The sequence below is a fragment of the Sus scrofa genome, chromosome 15 (assembly GCF_054392235.1).
Source record: "Sus scrofa isolate SSC_HxYL_T2T_F1_AM1 chromosome 15, Sscrofa_HxYL_maternal_Yorkshire_Landrace_v2.0, whole genome shotgun sequence".
NCBI classification, from domain to species: domain Eukaryota; kingdom Metazoa; phylum Chordata; class Mammalia; order Artiodactyla; family Suidae; genus Sus; species Sus scrofa.
Window position 1 is genome coordinate 93967219 of NC_139397.1, and position 27060 is coordinate 93994278.

General features: G+C 42.3%; 2 long non-coding RNA genes and 1 other non-coding gene across 6 annotated transcripts in view; 1 reads left to right on the forward strand and 2 right to left on the reverse strand.

Moving 5' to 3' along the window:
- The window catches only part of LOC146395980 (uncharacterized), a 350884-nt gene that overhangs the window by 94203 nt on the left and 229621 nt on the right, over positions 1 to 27060 (reverse strand). The gene's annotated exons all lie outside the window — the stretch shown is intronic.
- LOC146395981 (uncharacterized) lies at positions 27 to 14338 on the forward strand. The gene is made up of 2 exons (XR_014829604.1): positions 27 to 114; positions 11791 to 14338. It is a non-coding gene; the product is annotated as an uncharacterized LOC146395981 (long non-coding RNA).
- On the reverse strand, positions 3588 to 3694 carry LOC146395982 (U6 spliceosomal RNA). Its single transcript, XR_014830649.1, has one exon. It is a non-coding gene; the product is annotated as a U6 spliceosomal RNA (small nuclear RNA).

Consider the following 27060-nt stretch of genomic DNA (forward strand, 5'->3'; position numbering starts at 1 on the left):
ACAGCAGAGGTCACCTGTCCTAGAGATTTCAATAAAACAGACTCAAGCCAATCCTGTGGAAAGCGCAACATCCTCTGTCCATCTGCTTATTCCTGAGGAATTATAAACTCTTAGGTATGTGTGGCTTCAAGTTCCTGATCTTCCTGAATTTTTAAATTCTCTGGGTCTCAGCTTCTGGGGCTCCTTTTCTCTTTGCAGATATGAGCAGATGCCTCACCCTCCTTTTTTTCATAACTCCCAACACACAAAGCACTCAGAGGAGGAGGCATTTGCTGTCAAGTTTACTAGGAGTTGAGGCAAAGGCGGGAGGCTTATTCCTATAACCTATATGCCATAAGAGTATAAATCTTATGCAGCTTTCCCCTTTTTTTTATGTTTTTGGGTTTTTGTTGTTGTTGTTTTATTTTTGGCCATACCTGCAGCATGTGGAAGTTCCTGGACCTGGGACTGAACCCTCACCGTAGGGACAATGCTGGACCTTTAACCCACCGAGCCACCAGGGAACTTCCTTTAAAGTTTTGTTTTGTTTTTTATTTATTAATTTTTATTTTATATCGGACTATAGTTGATTTACAGTGCTGTGTTAGTTTCAGGTATGCAGCAAAGCGATTCAGTTATACACAGGCATATACTCATTTTTTTCCAGATTCTTTTCCCATTAGGTTGTTACAGAACATTGAGTAAAGTTCCTATGCTATACAGTAGGTCCTTGTGATTATCTGTTTTATATATAATAGTGTGTATATGTTAATCCTAACTTCCTAATTTTCTCCCTCCCCCCTGGGCTTTCCCCTCTGGTAATTATAAGTTTGTTTTCTAAGTCTGTGAGTCTGTTTCTGTTTCATAAATAGGTTCATTTGTATCATTTTCTCAGATTCCACATATAAGTGATATACGGTATTTTTCTTTGTCTGACTTAGTTAAGTATGATATTCTCTAGCTCCATCTACATTGCTCCAAATGGCATTATTTCATTCTTCCTTATGGCTTACTCTTTAAAATTCTTGGGTCACCCTGCTATAAGCACACCCGTGGGCTACTTTGCTCCATGGGCAAAGCCTCTCCATTGGGCCCCCCCTCTTCCCTCTTTCTTACCTATTCCCTCTCTCCTTGAGTCTCCTTTTCTCACCCCCAAATTCCTTTAGCCAGTACTTTGCCTTCTTTTAAACTTCAGTTTTAGGGCCTCACCTTCAGTTCCTAGAATAGAATATCAGATGTTTCTTTTCTAAAGAGAATTTCCTCTTTAAATATATTTGCTACCTTTAAAAATAATTTTCCTCCCTCTGACGCTGACTAAAGCTATTGATGATGATGTCTTAGAGCCCTTTCCTACTGGGTTATATGCTCCTTCATGGCAATGTTTATTTCTGATCCATATTTTTATTTATTTATTCGTTTTAAATGATTTTTACTTTTTCCATCATAGCTGGTTTACAGTGTGTCTGTTTTCTACTGTACAGCATGGTGACCCAGTCGCACACACATATATACATTCTTTTTCTCACATTATCATGCTCCATCTTAAGTGACCAGATATAGTTCCCAGTACTACACAGCAGGATCTGATCCATATTTTTAAAAATTTCCCAGAGTGTAAACCCGATGCAGTAGACCCTCAGTGTTGAATGACTGGCCGACTGTGACTGAGTGAATAAATGAAGGCTGCCATTATCTATGCAACCCTCTCCAGGAAAAGCAGAGGGAAGCTGCCGAAGCACTAGATTTCCAGGATGGGGTATTAATATGTTTCAGTCACCACCAGAAGAGATCAACACGGGGTAGAGCGAATGCCCCTGGATGGGGCTCACCCTGACTGTGAGGAGCAGGCGAACCCTGGGCCGGGTCCACGCAGGCTTTGTGCCATCCCTGTTCCCTGGGAGATGCGTGTGCAGCCCTGATTCTTTTCAGAGAGGCTGCTGACCTCCAGTTGAATGGTAACAATTTATGACCATTACCAATGAGAACTAGAACTGCTCCTGTGACCCACGGGATTTGTCCTCTCCGTCCCATCTGTAACCCCTCAGATCAGATTTCCTTCACTGAAACCAGAGTTGTCACAAGGAGTACAAATTCAGGGCAGAATCACAAAAACCCTTATACCTACTGATTGCAAGCATGAAAGGTGTATTTTATTATAAAAATGTTCTGCCATTCATCTTATAAAAAATGGAGAAAGAGAAAGGAAACTATGGCTTGAACATCAATGAAAGAGACTGTTCAACAAAGAATGTGCTTTTGAAATCGTCATTGAATGCTGCTGTTCTTTAGATCCTGAAAGTAAAAACACTAATGTTTGTAGAGCTGTCTAGTCCACAGGTGAGCTCATGCAAGGGGTGCACAATCTTCCGAAATCTTCACCATAAGCCTATACGGGAAGGGTCATCTCTATTCCCAGTCTACCAAGGAGGGAAGTGAGGCCCACAGAAGCCAATTTTCCCAATGTCACATACCTAGGAGGTGGCAGAGCTACCACCAGAAGCCTGTCTTCAGGCTCCAGATTAGTTGCTTTTCATCATACCAAGCCACCTTGCCTGCAAGATAACCTTCCGGGCCTGTCCAGACCCTGTACATCAGAGTTCTATTCACTTGTGATGGAATATGATGGAGGATAATGTGAGAAAAAGAATATGTATATATATGCATGACTGGGTCACTTTGCTGTACAGTAGAAATTGACAGAACACTGTAAATCAGTTATAATGGAAAAGATAAAAAAAATAATAAAAAACACCTAAAAGGATCGGGAGTTCCCATTGTGCCTCAGTGGGTTACAAACCTGACTTGTATACGTGAGAATGCAGGTTTGATCCCTGGCCCTGCTCAGTGGGTTAAGGATCTGGTGTGGCCGTGAGCCGTGGTATAGGTTGAAGACGCAGCTTGGATCCTGCATGGCTGTGGCTATGGTTGTAGGCCGGCAGCTGTAGCTCCAATTGGACCCCTAGCCTGGCAACCTCCATATGCCACAGGTGCAGCCCTAAAATAGCAATAAACAAACAGATAAATAGGTGGATCACATTACCTTAAGAAAAGATATAAAATCATTGGCTTTGAGAGTTCCCATCATGGCTCAGTGGAAACAAATCCAACTAGTAGCCATGAGGATGTGGGTTCGATCCCTGGCCTTGCTCAGTGGGTTAAGGATCCAGTGTTGCCCTGAGCTGCGGTGTAGGTTGCAGACGTGGCTCAGATCCTGCATTGCTGTGGCTGTGGTGTAGGCCAGCGGCTATACCTCCGATTCGACCCCTATCCTAGGAACTTCCATATGGTTAGAGTGTGGCCCTAAAAAGCAAAAAAAAAAAAAAAAAAAAAAAAAAAGAAAAAAAAATCATTGGCTTCATGAGTAATACAATGGGCTTAATTACCAACAATAAAGTTATATTCATTAAGAGTAATTAAGTCACTTTATCGTTTTGCTATGCTGTATCCCAGTTTTGACTTGTTACTTAGAATGAATAAACTTGGAATATGTGGTACCTGATCCAAGAGAAGCACACAGAAATCTCCAAGGAAACAAAGTAGATGTATGGCTTTTCCCCACCTGAGAATTTCTTCTCTGGCTCACCTTGCAGAACATATGGTTAAGGTTCCATGTTTTGGAACGCTTCACGAATTTGCGTGTCGTCCTTGTGCAGGGGCCATGCTAATCTTCTCTGTATTGTTCCAATTTTAGTATAGGTGCTGCCGAAGCGAGCACAGGTTCTATGTTTTGGGGTCTGGCTGACACGTGTGTGTGTCCTGGATCTGCCATTAACTTTGAGCAATTACTAACTTCTCTAAGCTTTAGTTTCCTTTTTCTCATCTGCAAAATGGGAACACATCAGTTAGGTTCTTTGGTTGCAAGCAACAGAAACGGATTCATTTATGCCAAAAGGGAAATTTACTAAATGATCTTAGTTCTCTTGCAGAATCAAAGGGCCACTTCAGGGATCAGGCCTTGCAAAGAATAGAAATTCTGAATGGCGGAAGAAACATATATTCTTGTCAGCACTCTGAGAGCAGAATGTCTCCACCCTAACCATTTTAAAAAATTGAAGTATAATTGAGTTACAATGTTGTATTAGGTTCAGGTGTGTAGCAAAGCAATTCAATAACACACACACATTTTTTTTTCAGATTTATATACATATACTATGAATTTTTCAGATTCTTTTCCATTATAGGTTATAACAAGATATTGAGAATTAGGTCCCTGTTCTAAACAGTAGGTCCTTCTTATCAGTTGTCTATTTTATGTATAGTAGTATGTATATGTTAGTCCCAAACTCCTACTTTATCCCTCTCCCCCTTATCCCTTTGGTAACCATAAGTTTGATTTCTATGTTTGTGAGTCTATTTCTATTTTGTAAATAAGTTCATTTGTATCATTTTATTCCATCATAAAAAAGAATGAAATAATGCCATTTGCAGCAATAAGGATGGACCTGGAGGTTATCATACTAAGTGAAATAAATTACACAAATATCATGTAATATTGCTTATATGTGGAATCATCCTAACTGTTTTTCATTCTGGTGTCACTCAGGGCAGGATAAGTCAGGTGGCCACATCTGGGCAGGGAGGAGGGGTGGGGACCTTGATGGACAGTTCCTCCAGAACCATATGGAATGGAGCGGGGGAAGGTACTCAAAGAAAAACTGGAGTGCTGTTGGAAAAAAGGAGGCAGAACCAAAGATTTACTAGAGGAATAAAAAATAATACTTCATAGGGTTTTTTTTTTTAAGGAGTAAAAGACATAATAAATTTAAAATGCCTAGCACGATGTCTGACACAGTAGGTTCTTGATGAATAGTTGTTGTCATTAGAATGGAACAGAAGTGAGTTGAGAAGGAATATGAATAATCCAAAGAGAAAAATAAATCAAAAGAGAAAAGGATTCAACAAGTGGCTTGGCAGGGCAAAGGAGAGCCCTCCTTCCCCCCTTGATACCATGACCATTCCTAAAATACCATGAAATTTGGAATGAATGCCCTTAATGATTTGAACATCGTATTTTGTATAAGGAATGCTAAGCAAGAGGCACCAGGACATTCAAACAAGCAGAGACTATGTCACTGACTAAACTGAATAACAGATACATAGACACATCTATATAGAAAGCAATAATAGTGAAGGAGAGATGATTCATTTGCCGAAAATTCAGTTTTAACAATCTAAGGAAGAGAATGAGTATTTCATAATTATTATGATGGAGTCATTTAAAAATTAGAGTAAAATGGTTTTCACTTATTCCTCTGTTACGTGAATCAAATGTACTGGCAATTAACAATTATACTCTGATATTTCTACATACCACACTAAATGCAATGAACATTAATATTTATGTGTTACCCACATGGTTACTGACTGGGCCAGATTTGGTCCCTAGTTTCTCATTTCTCCATTCCTAGAGACATAAATGGGAGTTGCAAGTGAGTGTCTGAAGGCACATTTTCAACTGCTGTAGTTTATCATTCTTATAGTTTATATCCTGAAAGCTTCATAACCGTGGCAAATCAGCCCTCACTCTGGGAATGATCTTAAACAAGTTGGAAGCCATAAACCTACAGACAGTGCCAAATGTATCTGAACGATCATTCAGCTTAATGGTGAAAGCATGGCTCTATTATTTCTAAAATCACAAACTATTTAAATTACTATTTTGAACAAAATAATGCTATCTATCTATCTATCTATCATCATCATCTATCTATAGTTATCATCTTCATCAACTATCAATCAAATCAAACGCACACAGCTTCAGAAATTTACCCTGGGACTCCTTGGAATGCTACTGGAGAATGTAGCTCTTTTATGGTTCTCAAAATCTGCACATAATTCTAGATATTTTTGTACAAAAGAGACAACATATCCCTTTTGTGGAGCTTCTCTCCCAAAGCACCCCATTCTGCTGTGATCAGAATTTGCCTTTGGGGATTAAGTAATGCCTACAACATTTAAAATCATCCCTGACTTCAGAAGCATACTTTGTACCCACTCTTCCCTCATTTATAAGGAAAATGATATGGAAAAGTTTTAAAACCTCTACTTAAGGAAAAAAAAAAAAAACCCAAAACACCCCTGGGAGTTCCCTGGTGGCTCAGTGGGTTAAGAACCCAGCATTGTCACTGCTGTGGGTTGAGTCACTACTGTGGGTTGCATCACTACTGTGGGTTGAGTCACTGCTGTGGCATGGGTTCAATCCCTGGTCCAGGAAGTTTTGCATACCAAAGGAGCAGCCAAAAAAAAAAAAAAAGAAAAAGAAAAAGATACCAGTCTTTGAATGTGCAGAATGAGTGAAGAACTTCTTTTTAATTTTTTAAAAGATGAATATTGTTGACTTGAAATGCTTTTCATAAGTGATATCATATGACTCTCTAAATTAGTAAGTTGTGTCATTATATTTTATATTTGGGCAGGACCCAAGTATGTAGGTTTAAGGGGGCCCAAAACAAAGGAAAATATGTTCACTTGGTATTTAAATTAGACTGTATATCCTTGGCACTTATGTATCTAAGTGGCAAGGATTTTAAGATGCTTATTTTGTCAGTGGTTTTCAAGTGAACTTGTACTTGAATGATGATCTTTGTTGGAGTCCACAACACACTTGCTATATGGGACATTTACATGTGCATAGTATTCTTAGAGAGACTAAGGTTCCCACAGCATCAAAAGCATTGCACTGTTCTAGGGCCTCTCTTAGAATTCGGGTCAGCTATTCCCAGTCAGATACCAAAAGATAATGAGGCATCATGGGCAAAGTAGTGGCAAATTAGTGGTTTGTAGATAAATACATGCTCATCAGTACCTGAAAGTAATAATATATGAGGCAAATGAACAGTAAATCAAACTCTTTAACCCTTTAAGATTTTGCATGCATGGTTAATGTTTTCTTTTGAACCAAATTTTACTGTTATATATGGAGCATAAATAAAGTATCTCCAAATAAATAAAATAATAAAATATAACATTTCAGCTATCTGAAAAAAAAAAAGTATCTGAGGGGCTGCAATATTCCCTCTGAAGAATCATGGTGTTTCCTTCATTGGAGCCTGTGCCCTACCATTTTCAATATTCAGTGACAAGACCATCTGGCCCTATTCATAGAAAGTAAATAAATATATTCCCTTTTTCTTCTGCAATTTTAACATTTGACTGCAGCTTTAGCAAAAGGTAGTGCTGAATATGTGCCCTATTGTATTACTGTTAGGTGGTGATGGGTTATTCTAAGAAAAGTTTATACTAGAACAACATAAAATAGAAGCAAGGGCAGGAGGGAAGAATTGAGGAACTCCAACTATGTTTCCCAAAATTGAGTTATGTTCAGACTGGTACAAAATAATTTTTAGATGATCATCAGAATGAAAACATACAATTTCAAAGTTCTTCCACAATTTCTAGACCCTACAGACTTCAGCTTGACTGACTTAAACTATTCCAGGTGGAGAGATTGAGACCTGACATTATCCTTATTTTCCCCCCAGAAGTATCACAAGAGTGTCTAGGTAACCCATTCTAGACTGAAAGTATTCTTACAGTCTGGAGCTGGCTTTTGAATTCTTATATTGCAGTATCTTCCCTTTGAATAAGTATAGTTTTCACCCTCTCGTTCATAAACTATTCATGTATTCTAAGATAATAATTAGGTTTCCTCAGGTTTGCAAGGTTATATGTATCATATCCCATAATCTTATTTAGGGTTCCATTCTTTTTATGGAAAAAAAAAATCTCTACCTGTTTCTTTGAAATTCTCTCACTTCCCACCTTCCAAGTTGAAAACCCCTAAACTAGACACAAGTCTGACCTGAGCCAGCAATGGTCCAGGTAACTATGATGTGGCCCACGTGAAGTCTTTTTTTTTTTTTTTAATTAATTACTTTATTTTTTTGTCTTTTTGCTATTTCTTGGGCCGCTCCCTCAGCATATGGAGGTTCCCAAGCTAGGGGTCTAATTGGAGCTGTAGCCACCAGCCTATGACAGAGCCACAGCAACGAAGGATCCAAGCCACATCTGCAACCTACACCACAACTCACGGCAACGCCGGATTGTTAACCCACTGAGCAAGGGCAGGGACTGAATCCGCAACCGCATGGTTCCTAGTCGGATTCGTTAACCAATGCGCCATGATGGGAACTCCCCACATGAAGTCTTAAAATACTCTTTTTTTTTAAAAAAATTAATTAATATTGAAATACAGCTGATTTACTATGTCCTTTTAGTTTCAGGTGTACAGCACAGTGATTCAGTCTCATATACATATATTTTTTTTTGTCTTTTTGTCTTTTCTAGGGCCACACTTGCGGCATATGGAGGTTCCCAGGCTAAGGGTCGAATCAGAGCTGTAGCTCCCGGCCTACACCACAGCCACAGCAACGCCAGATCTGAGCCGCATCTTCAACCTACACCATAGTTCATGGCAACGCTAGGTCCTTAACCCACTGAGCGAGGCCAGGGATTGAACCCAAAACCTCATGGTTCCTAGTCAGATTTGTTAACCACTGAGCCACGATGGGAACTCCAGCAGTCATATATATATATATATCTATTCTTTTTTCAGATTCTTTTCCCACATAGGTTATTACAGAATATTGAATAGAGATCCTTGTGCTATACAGTAGGTCCTCGCTGGTTATCTATTTTATACATAGTAGTGTGTATATGATAATCCCAACCCCTCCCCTTTCCACTTTGGTAATGTTTATTTTTTTGCTTTTTTTCACGGCTGCACCCATGACATGTGGAGGTTCCCAGGCTAGGGGTTGAATTGGAGCTGTAGCCACTGGTCTACACCATAGCCACAGCAATCCGGGATCTGAGCCACATCTGCAACCTACACTACAGCTCACAGCAACGCTGGATCCTTAACCTATTGAGCAAGGCCAGGGATCGAACCTATGTCCTCATGGATGCTAGTCAGATTTGTTAACTGCTGAGCCATGATGGGAATTCCCTAAGTTTGTTTTCTATGTCTGTGGGTCTCTCTCTGTTTTGTAAATAAATTCATTTGTATCTTTTTTTTTTTTTTTTTTTTTTTTTTTTTTTTAGATTCCACATATAAGTGCTATTATACGGTATTTTTCTTTAAGTGTCTGACTTACTTCACTTAGTGTGATAATTTCTAGGTCCATCCATGTTGCTGCAAATGACATTATTTCATTCTTTTTATGGCTGAGTAGTATTCCATTGCATATGTATACCACATCTTCTTTATCCATTCCTCAGTTGATGGGCACTTATGTTGCTTTACTGTTTATCCTTTTTTTTTTTTGTCTTTTTTCTATTTCTTTGGGCCGCTCCCATGGCAGGTGGACGTTCCCATGCTAGGGGTCGAATCGGAGCTGCAGCCACCAGCCTACACCAGAGCCACAGCAACGCAGGATCCGAGCCGAGTCTGCAACCTACACCACAGCTCACGGCAATGCCGGATCGTTAACCCACTGAGCAAGGGCAGGGATCGAACCTGCAACCTCATGGTTCTTAGTCGGATTCGTTAACCACTGCGCCACGACGGGAACTCCTGTTTATTCTTTTAATGGGAGTAAAGTGAGTATACAAAACATTTTTGTGAAGAATCTTTAAGAGCTACATCAAAACAGTCCCATTGTTCTTGGCTGTAAGATGATCTCAATAGTTGTAGGCTGCTTCTTGGAGCCTGGATAAAGCAGGTTAGTAGGTTGCTGTTGGATAAGACACCCAAGAATCCTGCTTCATGCATCCTCTGCCATCCTACTGTATTAATATTATTATTTTTTTGTCGTTTTAGGGCCACACCTGCAGCATATGGAGGTTCCCAGGATAGGAGTCAAATCAGAGCTATAGCTGCCGGCCTATACCACAGCCACAGCAACTTGGGATCCGAGCCTCATCTGTGACCTACTCCATAGCTCAAGGCAACACCGGATCCTTAACCCATTGAGCAAGGCCAGGGATCGAACCCCTGTCCTCATGGATACCAGTTGGGCTGTTTACTGCTGAGCCATGATGGGAACTCCCTCTACTGTCATTTTTATTTGCATAACTGGCCTTTTTTGAACAGCTTACTCCTGTAGTCTGGTTATGGAAGGGTGCTTCATAGAAGGTAATGATTGCTTGATTCATTAAAAACATGGATGTTTGCCCTCTTTACTCACATATTTTATAACTGACAGCAGTGAACTTTATATAATGGGGCAGAGTTATTGCCTGGGAAACATGGATTGCTTTCCTCTCTGATTCTTTGCGTAACTTTTTCACATTGGTTGGAAATGTCATTTCCTGTTTCTATTTCTAAAATGTTCACCCACTGTCTTCAGCTGGACATTGGTGGTCCTGCCTGTCCTCACCGTATCTGGAATGGGGCCGTGTGCCTCTGTTCCATAGGCTGCATCCTTACCAGCATCCTGTCTGCATTTCTAAGCGCCTGAGGCTGGCGACCATGGTCCCTACCCTGCTGGCCTCTGTGCGGTGCGTTCACACAGCCACAGAGCAACCCCTGGGGTTTACGCTCCTCATGCAGTGAGGCAGCCTTTGAGACAAGGGCTCCAGACAGAGGACACGTTCCTAGCTGAGCTTCCTAGGAAACTTTTTTTTTTTTGGTCTTTTGTCTTTGTTGTTGTTGTTGTTGTTGTTGCTATTTCTTGGGCCGCTCCCGCGGCATATGGAGGTTCCCAGGCTAGGGGTCGAATCGGAGCTGTAGCTGCCAGCCTACGCCAGAGCCACAGCAACGCGGGATCCGAGCCACGTCTGCAACCTACACCACAGCTCACGGCAACGCCGGATCGTTAACCCACTGAGCAAGGGCAGGGACCGAACCCGCAACCTCATGGTTCCTAGTTGGATTCGTTAACCACTGCGCCACGACAGGAACTCCCCCTAGGAAACTTTTTAACCCTTTAAGCCAGTGTAACTTCAGCTTCATCACATTCTGCACTTTTTAAAGTTACACAAAGAATCAGAGAGGAAAGCACAGGAATCTGCTTTCAGACTCCTGCCGCTGTTCCTAACAAGCCAAAACATGCATTTCTGATGTTCCTGTATTATTCTCCTCCTGTTTTGTGTAACCACTAATATTGCTCGGTTATGCTCAATGTTCAAAGCACTCTGTGGATGTGCATGTGTGAGGGTGACTAAGTTTCAACACACGTAACCTGATATCATCTCTGTATTCAAGGGCCAATTCCAGGGGTTTTTTTGGAAAAGCACCCAACTTTGAAAGCTCAGACTTCAGTAATTGACTTTGCGGAGTATCTGGATTTGAATCGTGGCTCCACCACTTACTGGCTCTGTGGCCTTGGTCAAGTGTCTCAGGTGCCTTCTCTGGTCACTGGGGATGACCCCAAGCCCACAGGGCAGTGGGGAGGATTACATGCATGATCACATCATGCTCGAGAGTAACGTTTGTCAGGGAGGAAACATTCAGTGATGTGAGTTATTACCAGCTACGATTCTTCTGTCATCTTAGGAAATGCTGATTTCTGTATCAGATGAGTGACTTAGGCAGGCTTATATAGAACCCCCCCCCCCTTTTTTCCATCAGGGAAAAAAAGCATTGGAAAATATGCATCTCCTGGAGGTTTCCTTGGGGAGTTCCTATTGCTTGCTGGGCACTGCCCTGTACTCACTGCCCTGAGGACTGAATTCTGGCTCACCCCGCAGCTGAGGAGGGCAGAATGAACAGGACAGCTGTCCAGAGGGGAGATCTGTGTCAGATTCCTTTGCAGATACAGTTTTTCCCAAAAGATACAGTAGTGGTTTGTGAAATACACGGCGCGTCTCGCTTCTCGCTCTGGGCAGGGTTTCCACTTAACTTTAAACTGAAATTTTCTCTCTCAATAGCATGCTTTGCAGCTGCCATTTTCTGGCTCCCCGTGGGTCCACATCTCATCCAGACGTAAAAGCACTGGGCCAATTTCTGGCCTGGGAGGGCTGTTCCAGCGCATGAGGGTACTGTGCTTTCAACGGTGGCTGCCACTTGAGTGCAAGTTCATTGTTCGACACCCCAGCTGCACTTCATTAGAGTAATGACTGCAGACCAAGAGGAAGGCTGCCTGCCAAAGGTGACTCAGTGGAGAGTGAGACGGTGCTCCAGGAGAATGCAGTCTCACAAAGGGCTGCTTAACCTGGACCCTGGCTTTCAGGGGCCCAGGAGGGGAAGCCGAGTTTCAAGTACTCTGGTCATTTTCACAGGCCCATTGAGGGGATCTTTGTCAGAGCCTAATCATTATCATAACATCTGAGTGGCCATGTCATTTCATTCAGTTCCACAAATAGCCAATGGTGTCATTGATGCACAGGACATGGAGCTGGGTCTCGAGGGAATTCAGAGAAACAAGACGTGGCTCAAGCCCTCTAGTAGCTTACAATTTAGTACAGAACCCAAGATAAGTATAATCGCCAATTATTCAACGTCATTACTTTTGTCTTATGTGCCTGGAAATGGGCCAGACCAGGGAAAGCAGGTGCATAAAGCCAAGTCTCCGCCCTCAAAGGAGGAAAGTAAGATAGGAGCCCCAGGGATCCTTTCATCCTTTTAGACGCCTGATTTTGAAATAACTTTGAACTCAGAGAAAAGAAGGAAGACAAGTACAATCTGTGTGCCCTTTACACAGATTTCCAGTTGTTAAGATTATTACCACAGTTGCTTTACCATCCTTGTCTTGTTATTTACATATATATGCATGTATTTAATTTTTATTTATATAACTATTTTGTATTATATGGGATAGATACATATATAAAACATGTTTGTTTCTTCTTTTCCATCCAAGTCAAAGGAGGATAAGTTGAAAACTGTGTATTTCTTAAAAGAATAGGCTCCTATCTAATCACAGAACAATCACCCAAAGCAAGAAATTAATACTAAAGTAATAGTACTATCTAATCCTAGGACCTCATTTTAAGTTTCACCAATTGTCCCAATAATGGTCTTTAAAGCAGGAAAAAAAATTCCTTCTCAGGTCCACTATCCAGTCCAGGATAGCATGTTACATTTAGTTGTCAGTTTTGTTTATTTGTTGTTTGTTTTCTGTGTGTGTGTGTGTGTGTGTGTGTGTGTGTGTGTTAGCCCTGCTCATGTCACTTGGAAGTTCTCTGGCCAGGGATCAAATCCTGTCCACAGCAGTGACAATAGCAAACCCTTAACCACTAGGCCACTGGGGAACTCCTGTCATGTTTGTTTGTTTATCTCATTCAGTCTCCTAGTTCTGGAACACTTCCTCACTCTTTTTTTTTGTGACCTTGATTTTTTTTTTTCTGTCTTTTGCATTTTTAGGGCTGCTCCCATGGCACATAGAGGTTCCCAGGCTAGGGACTGAATCAGAGCTGCAGCTGCTGGCCTATACCACAGTCACAGCAACACCAGATCCAAGCCCTATCTGTGACCTACACCACAGCTCACAGCAACACTGGATCCTTAACCCACTGAGCGAGGCCAGGGATTGAACCTGCGTCCTCATGGATACGAGTCAGATTCGTTTTCGCTGAGTCACGACAGGAACTCTGACCTGGATATCTTGAAGTCTATTACACTTATTTTGTAGTATGTCCCTCAATTTGAGTTTGTTACTTCTTCATGATTAGATTCAAGTTACACATTTTGGGCTGGAATATCACCAAAGTGATGCATGTCCTTCTCATTACATCATGGTAAGAAGGATATGATATCACTCTATCCTATTACTGGTCGTATAGACTCTGATCATTTGGGTAAGGTGGAGTTTTCCAGGTTTCTCCACTGGAAAGTTATTTTTTTTTTGGTAATTAATAAGTATCTTATGCGGTGCTACTTTGAAATCATGTTAATACCCTATTGCTCCACAAATTCTCGGCTTATTTTATCATCCTTGGATGATTCTTGCCTGAATAAAATACTACTCAGTAGCTGCCACATTATGGTTTTTCTAATTTCATCATGACTGTGCTTTCCCTTTTCTCTCATTTAGAAAGAGAGAAATGAGAGACATTTGTTTATTCCTATCAGCAAAATCCATGGATTTCCATCTTATTCAATGGATCATAATCCATTACATCATTATGGATTTTGCTGCTCAAATTGCCCCATATTTGGCTGCTGGGAGCACCTTCAAGCTGGTTCCTGAGTGATTTCCGACAGGTCCCCTTACCTTTTTGAGTTTTCCTTCTTTTCTGGATCAACAAGATGTTCGAGACTCATCTGTATTTTGCTGCCTCAGTCATTTCTCCAAAGAGCTTTGGCTGCTCTGAGTAGAGGAGGGTATTTGGAAACCAAGATTTGGGCACTAGTTATGCTCATTGTATCTAAGCCCTCTCAGCGGACAGACCTAAGAAATGTATGTATGTTGAGGCACATGTATACACACATCTGTATATATGTCTGTATCTATCTAAATAAATACACCAAAAGTCATGCATTCGCACCAATAATTTCGATTCCAAACCAATACTCCCTGGTCCATTTTAGTTTTTACTCTTTCCATATTTACAACACTTCACTTCAACTGTGAAAAAGCTGCTCCCATCATCTGTTCATATATTCATCTGCTTATGACAGCAGTCTCTTGACCCATCTACCCTGGCTCTGGCCTCGCAGACCCTACAAACCTCACCAGCCTCCTAGGCCCTGACGGATTCCTTGACTCCAATGGCCCTGCCACTGCAAGTTAAGGGAAAGAATTAATAAATAATTTTTAAAGAGAAAGGGGAAAAAAAGGAAGGGCAGAGAAGAGAAAGAGGACTCACAGTTGCTCTGGTCTGAATGTTTGTGTCCCCCTCCCAAATTCATATGTTGAAACTCTAATGTCCAATGCGGTGTTAGGAGGTGGGGCCTTTGGAAGGTGATTAGGTCATGTGAGGACAGAGCCTCATGAATGGGATTAGTGTCCTTATAAAAAAGACCTGGGCCTCTCCCCCTTCCATCATGTGAGGGTGCAGTGAACCAGAAAGTCGGCCTTTGCAGCATCAAGCCTGCCGGCACCATGATCTTGGCATTTCAGGCTCCAGAACTGGGAAAAACAAGTGTTCATTATTTATAAGCCAAAGGGTCTACAGTATTTAGTTACGTTGCCTGAGTGGACTAAGACAACAGTAATAAAAGGAAAAATAATTGTCTAAAATGTATTCCACACTCCATCAATTTCCCTTTTATCAATAGACTCAATTATTAGATTTAGTTGTTTGGAGGTTTAATGTTTAATGTATGTTTTATTTATTTGTGCCTTTTCTTTCTTTCTTTCCTTTTTTTTTTTTTTTTTTTTTTTTTTGCTTTTTATGGCCTCACCCATGGCATAAGAATTCTCCCAGGCTAGGGGTCAAATCGGAGCTACAGTTGCTGGCTTACACCACAGTCACAGCCACAGCCATATGGGGATCCAGGCCATGTCTGCAACCTACACCACATCTCATGGCAACACGGGATCCTTAATCCACTGAGCGAGGCCAGGAATTGCACCACATCCTCATAGATACTGGTTGGATTCATTTCCACTGAGCCACAGGGGGAACTCTGTAATGTTTACTATTTTAAAACCCAATGGATTATTGTACTATTTTAGTAGTATTATGTAATATTTTTGAATTCAGATTCAAAACATACAATGTATATATTATCTTAAAATAACACCTGCATTTTTCTCATAGAATATATTGCCTATAGGAAATTCACATTTTCCTTCTTTCTCATCCTGATTTGTTTCCCTGGTTCTTCCCTAATAATTGGTGTCAGGACCCACATCTTGTGTGTTTTGTATAAAAGAAGTGATGATGACAGAGGAATGGATAAAGAAGATGTGGTACAGTGGAACGTTAGCCACAAAAAAGAATGAAATAATGCTTTGGGCAGCAACATGAATGGACCTAGAGATTATTACACTTAAATGAAGTCAGTCACACAAAGAAAGACAGAGAAACACAAAATATCATAGGATATCATTTATATGTGAAAAATTTTAAAAAGGATACTAATGAACTTATTCGTAGAATAGAAACAAACTTATAGTTACCAAAGGGGACAGAAGGGGCAGGAAGGAATGGACTGGGGGTTTGAGGTATACAGAATGACTGGCCAACAGGGACCTGCTGTAGAGCAGAGAACTCCACCCAATATTTTGTGATAATCTATGTGGGAAAAGAATCTGAGACAGAATGGAAGTGTGCACATGCATAAGAGAGATGTTTGGGGATTTCAGCCTTTGTATAGCCACAGTCCAAGAAGGGTTACTTCCTTCCTTACCCAAGGGCAAAAGAAAATGGGCCTCGCTAAAGTCTCATATTGATCAGGGCTATCTTGGAGTTCCCTGGTGGCCTAGTGGTTAAGGGCTCGGCAATGTCACTTCTGTGGCTCAGGTTTAATCCTTGGCCCAGGAACTTCTGCATGCCATGGGTGTAGAAAAAAAAAATTATCAGATTTATCTAAAAAACTGGCATTTCATTCCTTGATTCACTGACTTCTTTCCTAGCATATTTACTGATGGGTCCTTGTCATGCACAAGAGAGGAAAAGGGAATTCATTTATGTTGGCCACATTCCTGGGTGAATATAAAAATGGGTCCCTCATCTGCCTGGGGGCCTGAGTGTTTACCATCAATTGCAGATGCTCCTGGGGGCTACAGTGTTGTCGGGACCACTGCTTCATGGAGGGCAAGGAGGTATATACACAGCAGGGAAATGCCGCTTGAGATTCGCAGCTCCGAGTCAGCTGATAAACATGACGGAATATGCCAAGGGGGCTACTCAGGCTAGTTAGCCACACGAGCCCTTGCTGGGGGCTACATGCAAGCCAGCACCTGTCCACCCTAAATCCAAGATAATGGGCTGGAACAGGAGTTGTGGCCAACCAGGTAGGGGATGGAGGCCAGCCAGTTACAGTAGGAGACATCGCTGCATTTCACACCTCTCTCCCCTCCCCTCACAAACACAGCTGAGGAACTGGATGCAAACTTTTGCTTTTGGAATGGATTAACAATGAGATCCTGCTGTGTAGCACTGAGAACTATGTCTAGATACTTATGACAGAGCATGATAATGTGAGAAAAAAGTATGTATACATGAATGGGTAACTGGGTCCCCATGCTGTAGAGTGGAAAAAAAAATTGTGTTGGGGAAATAACAATAAAAAAAAAAAAAGAAAAAGAAATAAAAAATTGGAGACAAAAATAAAAATAAAAGAAAGGGGAAGAGGGGGCTGAGAGTCGGCTCCCCCACCCCAAGAGTCTTATTGCGGGTGCTTAGGGAAGAGAAGGAGATGACTCTAAATCAAATTTGAGGTTGAAGTTTCATTAAGAACAGGATGGGGAGAAGATTGCTTTTGTGTTAATAACCAAAACATGGTTAAGAAATATGCAATCTAGCCCAGTAGTCCTTAAGGGAAACATCACCCAACAGCAAAAGGGAGGCGGCACTGTGAAGATGGTATAGTTGGTGTCTGTTCTTATAAAATAAAATTCTTTAGTGGTCATGAGCCAAAGAGTTGAGATTTCTCAATAAACTGTTAACACAGACATCTGCTAAAAATGTTATTTCAGAATGCTGTTCTGGCTTGTGAAAGGGGTTTCCAGAATGCATCGAATCCAGGTATCTGCTAGTAGAAACATGTTAGGCATCCACTGCGGTGAGATTGGAGAGGAGGGAGCCATGAGTTCCACATGGAGACCCTCCCTCCCCGCCCCCATTCTCCGGACAGTGGGCAAGTGGCCGGGCTGAGCTCCGATGCACTGTCAGCGTCCACTCACTCTGACGAGAGCACAGAAAGGAAATTCCTCAGCTTCCTTCCTGAAGTTCAACCCAGTTCTGTACTTACTCTTTCCTCTACCCCTACAATGCACTTCTGCCCTGAAGACTAAAAGCTGACATTTATTGGCCTCAGTTTGCTGGTAAGAATGGAAGAGGGCAGGGCTGGCTCCCTTTGGCTCTGTTGCCGTAAGGCTGCTCACGGCCGTCTCTGCATGCATTTGGGATAATATAAAAATTAGAGCTACAGGGATATGTTTTTACATGCGTACCCTTGAAGAAAGTTCAGGGTTTTTTTTTTTTTTTTTTTTTTTGGAAGGAGCTTAGGACTTAGAGTTGGACAAATTTGAAATAAAACTCTTAACTCTGCCAATCCCCGGGAAAACCAGTTAATGTCTATGAGCCTCGGTGGCTTTACCCATGAACATGGGATAATGACTTTGAGGCAGTGGAATTACTGGAAGCTTAGTGAGATGATATACCTCAGTGCCTAGCCCTGCCTGCCACCCTGAGCACCTTCAGACAAGCACCTGCTTTCTAGCCCTTCTGCACACTCAGCATCTGGGGGGCACAACAGAAGGTGCTTAATAATTACTTCCCAGGATTCTCTTCATGCCTCAGTGGTTAACAAGCCCATGAGGTCGTGGGTTCGATCCTTGGCCTTGCTCAGTGGGTTAAGGATTCAGTATTGCCATGAGCTGTGGTATATGTCGCAGATGCGGCTTGGATCTGGTGTGGCTGTGGCTGTGGTGTAGGCCGGCAGCTGTAGCTCTAATTTGACCCCTAGCCTGGGAACCTCCATATGCCACGGGTGCAGCCCTAAAAAGCAAAAAATAAATAAATAAAATAAAAAAAAATAAAATACTTCCCAGCATGAGTTCTAGCCTGTCTCAGGGTTGCTGGGCACCGTAATCCATTCCAACTAGCTTGAGTGAAAAGGGGTTTATTGCAAGAACCAGGGAGAGCCCGATGGACTGGTTCCTGTATGTAAACACCCCCATCCTTAACTCCCATTTTGTCCCTCCGATAACAGGCTGGTACATGTGACGCTGTCTTGTGATGATGCTCGCTCCTGCCTGGATTCTATACGACCTTGCACTAAAGCTCCCAAAGCTAGCTTGCTCAGTTTCCGTTCCCCCTTTTCACATTTCTGGAGGAAGAAAATTCTTGTTCAGATTTAGTCAGGATTTTGTCTCTAATCCAATCAGACTTGGTCAGAGCCGTAAACCTGCCACTGGGGCCTACCTGGACTGAGAGGCATGGGCGAGAGAAAATTGCCGCGGTGAAGAGTGTTGTCAGCCAGCCACTCTCATCTCCCCCAGAGCCACTGTGATTGGAGGGGATTCACCCCTCATTCTTTACTTAAGGATGGTTGAGGATTCACCCTTCATTCTATACTCAGAGGATGAGTCTCCAGAGCTTGTGCTGTCAGTGAAAAGACATTTTGTGTACATTTTATTTTATTTCATTTCTTTTTGTCTTTTGTCATTTTAGGGCCACACCTTTGCCATATGGAGGTTCCCAGGCTCGGGGTCCAATCAGAGCTGTAGATGCCAGCCTATGCCACAGCCACAGCAACTCAGGATCCGAGTTGCGTCTGTGACCTATACCACAGCTCACGGCAACGTCAGGTCCTTAACCCACTGAGCAAGGCCAGGGACCGAACCCGCAACCTCATGGTTCCTAGTTGGATTCGTTTCTGCTGCTCCACGATGGGAACTCCCACATCTTGTATACATTTTATAATCAATTAAAATTTTTTACCTAAAAAGCACTTATCATTTACTATGTGTTAGGGACTATCCCCAGAGTGCTACAAATATTAACTCATTCAATCTTTTTTTTTGTCTTTTGTCTTTTTTTTAAGGGCCGCACCCATGGCATATGGAGGTTCCCAGGCTAGGGGTCGAACTGGAACTGTAGCCGCCAGCCTACACCACAGGATCCGAGCCATGTCTGCAACCTACAGCTGGATCCTTAACCCACTGAGCAAAACCAGGGATGGAACCTGCAACTTCATGGTTCCCAGTCAGTTTCGTTAACCACTGAGCTACGGTGGGAACTCTTTTTTTTTTTTTTTTTGTAACTTATTCAATCTTATAATTGGCTGAATGGCTCTGAATTTTACCAGTTTTACTGAAGAGAGGCACAGAGAGGTGGAGTGATTTGCCCAAGGACACACAGCTTGTTGGCAGCAAAGCCAAGATTTGAATTCAGGCAGCTCGGTGTGCAGAGTCTGCACTCCAGACCACTATCTGATGCTGCAGCTCACACTAAGACAGCTTTGCGAGGCTGCCTCTCAGACCAAAGACGCCAGCGTATTTACTTATGACCTATCCATGTGAGGATGTTACAATGTATGCCCGTCCTCCTCGGCATTTTCAGAGGGGACCCACCAGAGGCCGATACCCACTGCCCACTTGTCTTTTATCATTGTCCGGGTCAACGGGTGTTCATGGGAACCAGGAATCATATTACCTTCACAGGGCTACAGGTGCTAATGGTTCCTTTTTGCCTGCATGTTTTTAAAGCCTTTTCACCTCAGTCACATTTTCCATTTTCTAACAACACTTTAAATTCTATTTCTATTACTTGAACATCAGGCACAATTATGCCATTTTGAGTTTCTTCTTTGCAATTAATGCAATCATATGACGCATCCCTAATGCCAACCAAGAGTCTTATCACAAAATAGTATAAATTATCATATTTCTATATACATTTGCAAATGTCTTATCAACATTCCAATCCTGTATACATTTTTATTTAAAAAAATACTCTCTGTGCTGGATTTCTGAAACTGTTACTAGCAGCCAAACTAGATCAGTTTACATGGCTGCCTCTCTCATAGAGGGAAAGTCTGATTGAAATTGGCAGCTTAAATCAGGTTGCATGAGATTTCTTAGCCAATCAAAGAAGCTTAAGCTCCCAAAATTGTTCATAAGACTATAAACCCATTTTTTCTTTCTTTCTTTTTTTCTTTTTTTTTTTTTTGTCTTTTCTAGGGCCCACACCCACGGCATATGGAGGTTCCCGGGCTAGGGGTCTAATTGGAGCTATAGCCACTGGCCTACACCACAGCCACAGCAACACGGGATCCAAGCAGAATCTGCAACCTACACCACAGCTCACAGCAATGCCGGATCTTTAACCCACTGAGCGAGGCCAGGGATCGAACCCGCAACCTCATAGTTCCTAGTCAGATTAGTTAACCACTGAGCCATGATGGGAACTCCTAAGCCCGTTTTTTCATATAGCTGTATGTATAAATATACAGATGCATGTTATCTATAAGGCCATTTTTCATATAGATATTATATACCAAAATACAGATCTGTACAATAAACTATTTGATATGTAAATTCTGGTACTTAGTAATGAGAATTCTGGGTTAATTCTTTAGACGATGTTCTGGAAAAGGCATTGCCCAAGAGTTGCCCAAGTACCTCAGATCATTGCTTGTGTTTTGATTTATCCAGAAATGGGTCATCATAACATCTGTTCAAGAGAATCAGGGTAATTTTAACTTGGGTAAGTCACAATTCCTCTGCTTCAAATCCTCTGTCTGCTAAATAAGGATAAACACACCTCCCCAGATACGAGGTGGTGGAGGAAGTGACACAGAAATATTGGCTCTCTCTCACATTCAGCTTGGTCGTGGTGTCCTCTCTTTTCCTGGTGTCCCTCTTCCCCTTCCTTAACTCTGATCCTCCTTGTAGCACCTGGGTGATCCAGCAAACACTGAATGGGTCGGGTAACAGCTCAACACTGAACTTGTGATTTGCTATTTGTCACTTTGCAAGAAGATACGTGAAAGTACCTCCTGCTCAGCCTTTGGACTACAAACTTATGGCAAAGAATGGAAGGAATTTCCCACTATCTTGAGAGAAGGGATGGTAAACAGGACTTTTTGTGTCTAAGATCGAAGCCTTTCTTGTAAGCCACTGAACTCTCTTTTATCATTGTAAAAAGGCACAGCAAAATATGGGTTCCATTCAGAAAATAAGGGGGAAAAGGGGAGGAGGAAGGAAAAGCGCGTGGGCTCTGGGTCCAATGGCTAAGTCATATGGGCATCATTTCCAGGTTTGTTACATGGTCTAGGATGTGCTCATGGATGAGGAAGGGATTGCCCAGGGGTCATCAGGCAAGTGTCCTGGAGCACTGGTCAGACAAATGGACCCACCCCCAGCATTGAAGCCCAGGAGCACTCAGTGGGAACTCTGTCCCATTGAGTCAGTAGGATTCTTGCTGTTCCTATACTGGAGGGTCTTTGTTTACTACCTTTTAGTCACAATGGTGTGGGTCCCCACATTTCAAGATACTGCTGGATAATTTCCTACTTGCCCAATAGCAAGTACCCCAGGCAGGGCCAGCTTCACGAATGTACCACCTAAACAGGACCCGCAACTCTGAAGGGCCCCATAATTGGTGAAATGCTCTGCTGTTGTCATCTTGAAATTCTTAAGAGTTTTATCTTTTCTTTTCTTCTTCTTTTTTTCTTTTTCAGACTTGCCCACAGCGCATGGAAGTTCCCAGGCCAGGGATAGAAACCTAGGCGCAGTTGTGACCTATGCCACAGCTTCAGCAATGTTGGATCCTTTAACCCACTGCACCCAGGCTGGAAATCAACCTGTGCCTCTGCAGCGACCCAAGCTGCGGCAGTCAGGTTCTTAACTTACTGCACCATAGCGGGAACTCCTGAATAGTTTTATCTTTGAGCTTGTGCTTTGTAAGGGAAGTGCAGTGGGGCCGTGGAGCATGTGGGTGAGTGGAGGAGATATCTCAGTATGTACATCTACTGTTCACTGATGCCCCACTCACATGTAGCATTCACAATGTTCCACGGGCACAGAATTTCCAAGACTGGTGGGGCATGAGACTCCAAAGAAGAGTATGAAAGTTACATCCCTGACCAAGTAAAATGGGGTTTGACATCCTTAACACACTACACTTTCTACTTGAATCAGAACTTGCTTCCAGGGAGTTCCCATTGTGGCTTAGTGGTAACGAACCCAACTAGGATCCATTAAGACGCGGGTTCAATCCCTGGCCTTTCTCAGTAGGTTAAGGATCTGGCGTTGCCGAGAGCTGTGGTTTAGGTGGCAGATATGGCTCTGATCCCCTGCTGTTGTGGCTGTGGTGTAAGCTGGCAGCTGCAGCTCTGATTCGACCCCTAGCCTGGGAACGTCCATGTGCCAGAGGTGTGGCCCTAAAAAAACCAAAAAAAAAAAAAGAAAAACTTGCTTCCAGTAGAGAGAAAGAAAGAAACACCAGTGGTATTCTATCTTATTCATGTAACTTCCCCGTTATTAGCCAACCACTTACGTTGTGGTCTGTGCACACAGGTCGGAAAAGAATTTCTGGACTCATGTTGGCGTGAAAAGAAAGAAGAGTTTATTGAGCATGGCGAGGTGGAAAGAAAGTAGAGTTTATTGAGATAAGAGACACTGCAATCGCAGTGGGACGACTTCCTGATAATCAGGGAGAGCTGGAAATGAGCTCGCGGTCATATCTGTTTTTATAACCCAGGGAGAGAAGAGGTCTCAGGATACACCTGAGGACCTGCTGATTGGTTGGGGAAAGAGGGGTCTTACAACACACTTGCTAGTTGGTTGCGACGTATAAAGCCCCTATAGAGGCGGCGTGAGGAGAGGGCCACACACCTTTCCTAGTAGGGGGCAGGAAGGAGTAGGCCAGGTTGCTCAAGGTGGGGAAGGGGCATTACAATGAGATGGGGGGGCGATGATAAGGGTCTGGTAATTTTTGTCTTGGCCAAAGGTTTTGAGTTCAATCTCCCTGAAGGGGAACTTGAAGCCCAACAACTCAGGCTGAAAATGATGACACTGAAGGAAGGAGAAAGATAGGGCAACATGCAATTCTTTTTCCTTTCAGACACTCCTTACTCATTCTGTAAGCTGAAGGTAGAAAGTGCGGGTAGACTGTGCGTGTATCAAGCACGAAGCAAAATAAAAAGAGGAGTTCCCACTGTGGTGCAGAGGTGTGAGTTCAATCCCTGGCCCCACTCAGTGGGTTAAGAATCTGGCATTGCCACTGCTATGGCCTAGGGTGCACCTGCAATCCTAGGTGGACCTTGGATTCAATCCCTGGCCCAGGAATTTCCATATATGTGGGTGCAGCCAAAAAAAAAAAAAAAAAAAAAAAGGTTGTTTTTTTTTGCAGCATTTCCACTGCTCTGATAAGAATGAAATACATATGCATGTATGAGCTAGGAAATACAAATTGTGTCATTTCAATGATTCCACATACAAGTTAAATGTTCTTATATTTGCATTTAAAAGTGGAAATGCACAATATAAAGATGAACAGTAAAATTCATGCCAATAATTTGAAATTTTAATTTTTCTTCCCATAGAGTGACAAAAACACCACAATAAATTGAGAGAAAGAGGCAATAGGAGAAAGAAAAAAGCTTTATATTTCAGCACCTTTAGCAGCATTTTTTTTTTTTTGTCTTTTTGCTATTTCTTTGGATGGAGGTTCCCAGGCTAGGGGTCTAATCGGAACTGTAGCCTCTGGCCTACGCCAGAGCCACAGCAACGCGGGATCCAAGCCATGTCTGCAACCTACACCACAGCTCACGGCAACGCTGGATCCTTAACCCACTGAGCAAGGGCAGGGACCGAACCCGCAACCTCATGGTTCCTAGTCGGATTCGTTAACCACTGCGCCACGACGGGAACTCCAGCATTTTTATTTTGAACTGGACTGCACGAATTATGAAGAAGAAACCTTGCATGAAAATTTGCACTTGGACTTGTAAATTAGGTAGCTGTCTCTGATCCTAGGCTCCCTGCAAGGCACCCATTTGGGGTGGGAGAGAACTATCTGGGGGATGGGCTGGCATGCCAGGGCCCTCTAAGCTGGGGTCAGGGGGAAGTGGACTTGGATCCCAGTCAGAAGGGCAAGCCTTCCTTACCAAGAGAAACAATCTGAACAAGAGGGGGAACATGGCAGAGTGAATGGGCGGAGACTCAAAGATCTTTAACCAACGTTGAAAATGACTATGGGGAGGAAGTTGTGCTCTTGAAGACTTGTGATTGACAGTCCTAGGCTGCAAGGTTAAAGTTTTTCATTTTTTGTGCTTTTTTTTTTTTGCCTTTTAGTGCCACACCCTCAGCATATGGAGGTTCCCAGGCTAGGGGTCGAATCAGAGCTGTAGCTGCTGGTCTACACTACAGCCACATGGGATCCAAGCTGTGTCTGTGACTCGCACCACAGCTCACAGCAACACTGGATCCTTAACTCACTGAGCGAGGCCAGGGATCAAACCCACATCCTCATGGTTCCTAGTTGGGTTGGTTAACCACTGAGCCATGAAGGGAACTCCCTGCAAGGTTAAAGGTGTGATGTCAAAGCTGCTACGCTTCCCAAGTAGGAGTGACTGGAAGCTTGGACAGCCTCTGATGCTGGTGTGAGGGCTTTCTCAGGCCTAGGAAAATCAGGGCACTAGAGAGCTGGGAGGGATCTCCCTGGGGATTTACCTAGCTCGGCTTTTTATCGTGTTACATGGGGAAAACGAAGACGCTGAGTTTAATGTGGAGGAAACCTGAGCTCTACCTAGTTTTCTAAATAGTAGTGCAACTATGGGCAAGCCACCTGCCCTTTCTAAGTCTCTATTTTCTTAACTTTAAATTGAAGAGATTAAATTATAAGTCCTCGAAGGAGACTGATCTGTTTCTTTTTTTAATTTTTTGGTCGCACCTGCAGGATGTGGAAGTTCCCAGGACAGGGATCGAACCCAGGCCACAGCAACCATCCAAGCTGCTGTAGTGGTAACGCCAGATCCTTAACCTGCTATGCCACAAGGGAACTGAGCCTAATATTTAAATGTGTCATACTGACCTCAGGTATTTATATTCATTTAAGTCCTACTCTAAATAGCATATTATGCCATTGAAATTAGACATGAACATCTATGCTGCTTCTTTAATAAAGTCTTCTTTACGTTGAAAGCCCCCCCCCCAATGTTCACAGCAGCACTATTTACAATAGCCAAGACATGGAAGCAACCTAAATGTCCATCCACAGAGGAATGGCTAAAGAAGATGTGAGGCCTATGTACAATGGAATACTATTCAGCCATAAAAAAGAATGAAATAATGCCCTTTGCAGCAACCAGAGGGACCTAGAGATTCGCATACTAAACAAAGTAAGTCAAAGACAAATAACGTATGATATCACTTATATGTGGAATCTTAAAAAAATGATACAAATGAATTTAATTTATAAAACAGAAATAGACTCGCAGACAGAGAAGACAAAATTATGATTACCAAAGGGAAAGGGTGGGAGGGATAAATTAGGAATTTAGGATTAACAGATACACCTACTATATATAATATAGATATCAACAAAGACCTACTGTATAGCACAGGGAATTATTTTCAGTATCTTGTAATAACCTATAATGGAAAAGAATCTGTAAAAGAATATATATGTCTATATATGTACATACGTGTGTGTGTATACATGAAACTGTATCACTTTGCTGTACACTTGAAAACTGTAAATCAACTATACTTCAATAAAAATCATTTTAAAAGATAAAGGACATACTCGATAGGACTCTGTACTATAACTCACGTTTAGTTGGTAGCATTTTGTCTATAATTTGTGTAGTTCTATGAGACCAAATAATAAGAAACTATAAACCTGCCCTATAAACTTACACCTATCAGTAATATTTTATACCGATGGTATTTATATTTATCATGATACTTACCTCTCAGAAGAATAGAAAACCATTAATTAATTTCCATAGGAAGTGACGTGATTGTAGCGATTTTGGTCAAATACTAGCAGCAGTAGGAATTCTGTTGGTCTCTGTGGGAAACCAAATAACGAACTTTATAGATCTCTGATGTGCTTTGGTGAGGGTAAAGGAACAGGTCTGGAATGGAAGGCTAATTTGCGTAATTGGCCAATTAATAATTATCACTTTTATGATCAGGAAGAAGGAAGGAAACAGGCTGGCAGTGTGAAGGGGTTTTGTCAGAGATTGACTTGGTACTTTTAAGGCACCTGTCTTTGTTCCAGGACCACAAACAATGCTTCAGGCAGTATGTCCTGCCACCAAACTCACTCCTGAACCCTGACCACTTATCTCCATTTTGGACTTGGTTTTGCCCTGAGGTCATGGCTTTCTGAGCTGGAAGACTCCTAATTTATTTGGAAGCTGGGATGCTACCTCTTTCCGCATATTCATGACCTACCTGTAATCACCTTGACCCACACCATAAGCCAGGTGTGGTTTTCCTGGTGGTTGAAGCAGCGTCACCCAGAGCTGAGAGAATGACCATCTTTAGGGTCCCTGCAAGCCCTAGACATAGAGATTTATGAACGTGAAACTCTCCACCATTATTATCTTTCTCTAATGGCTTTTCT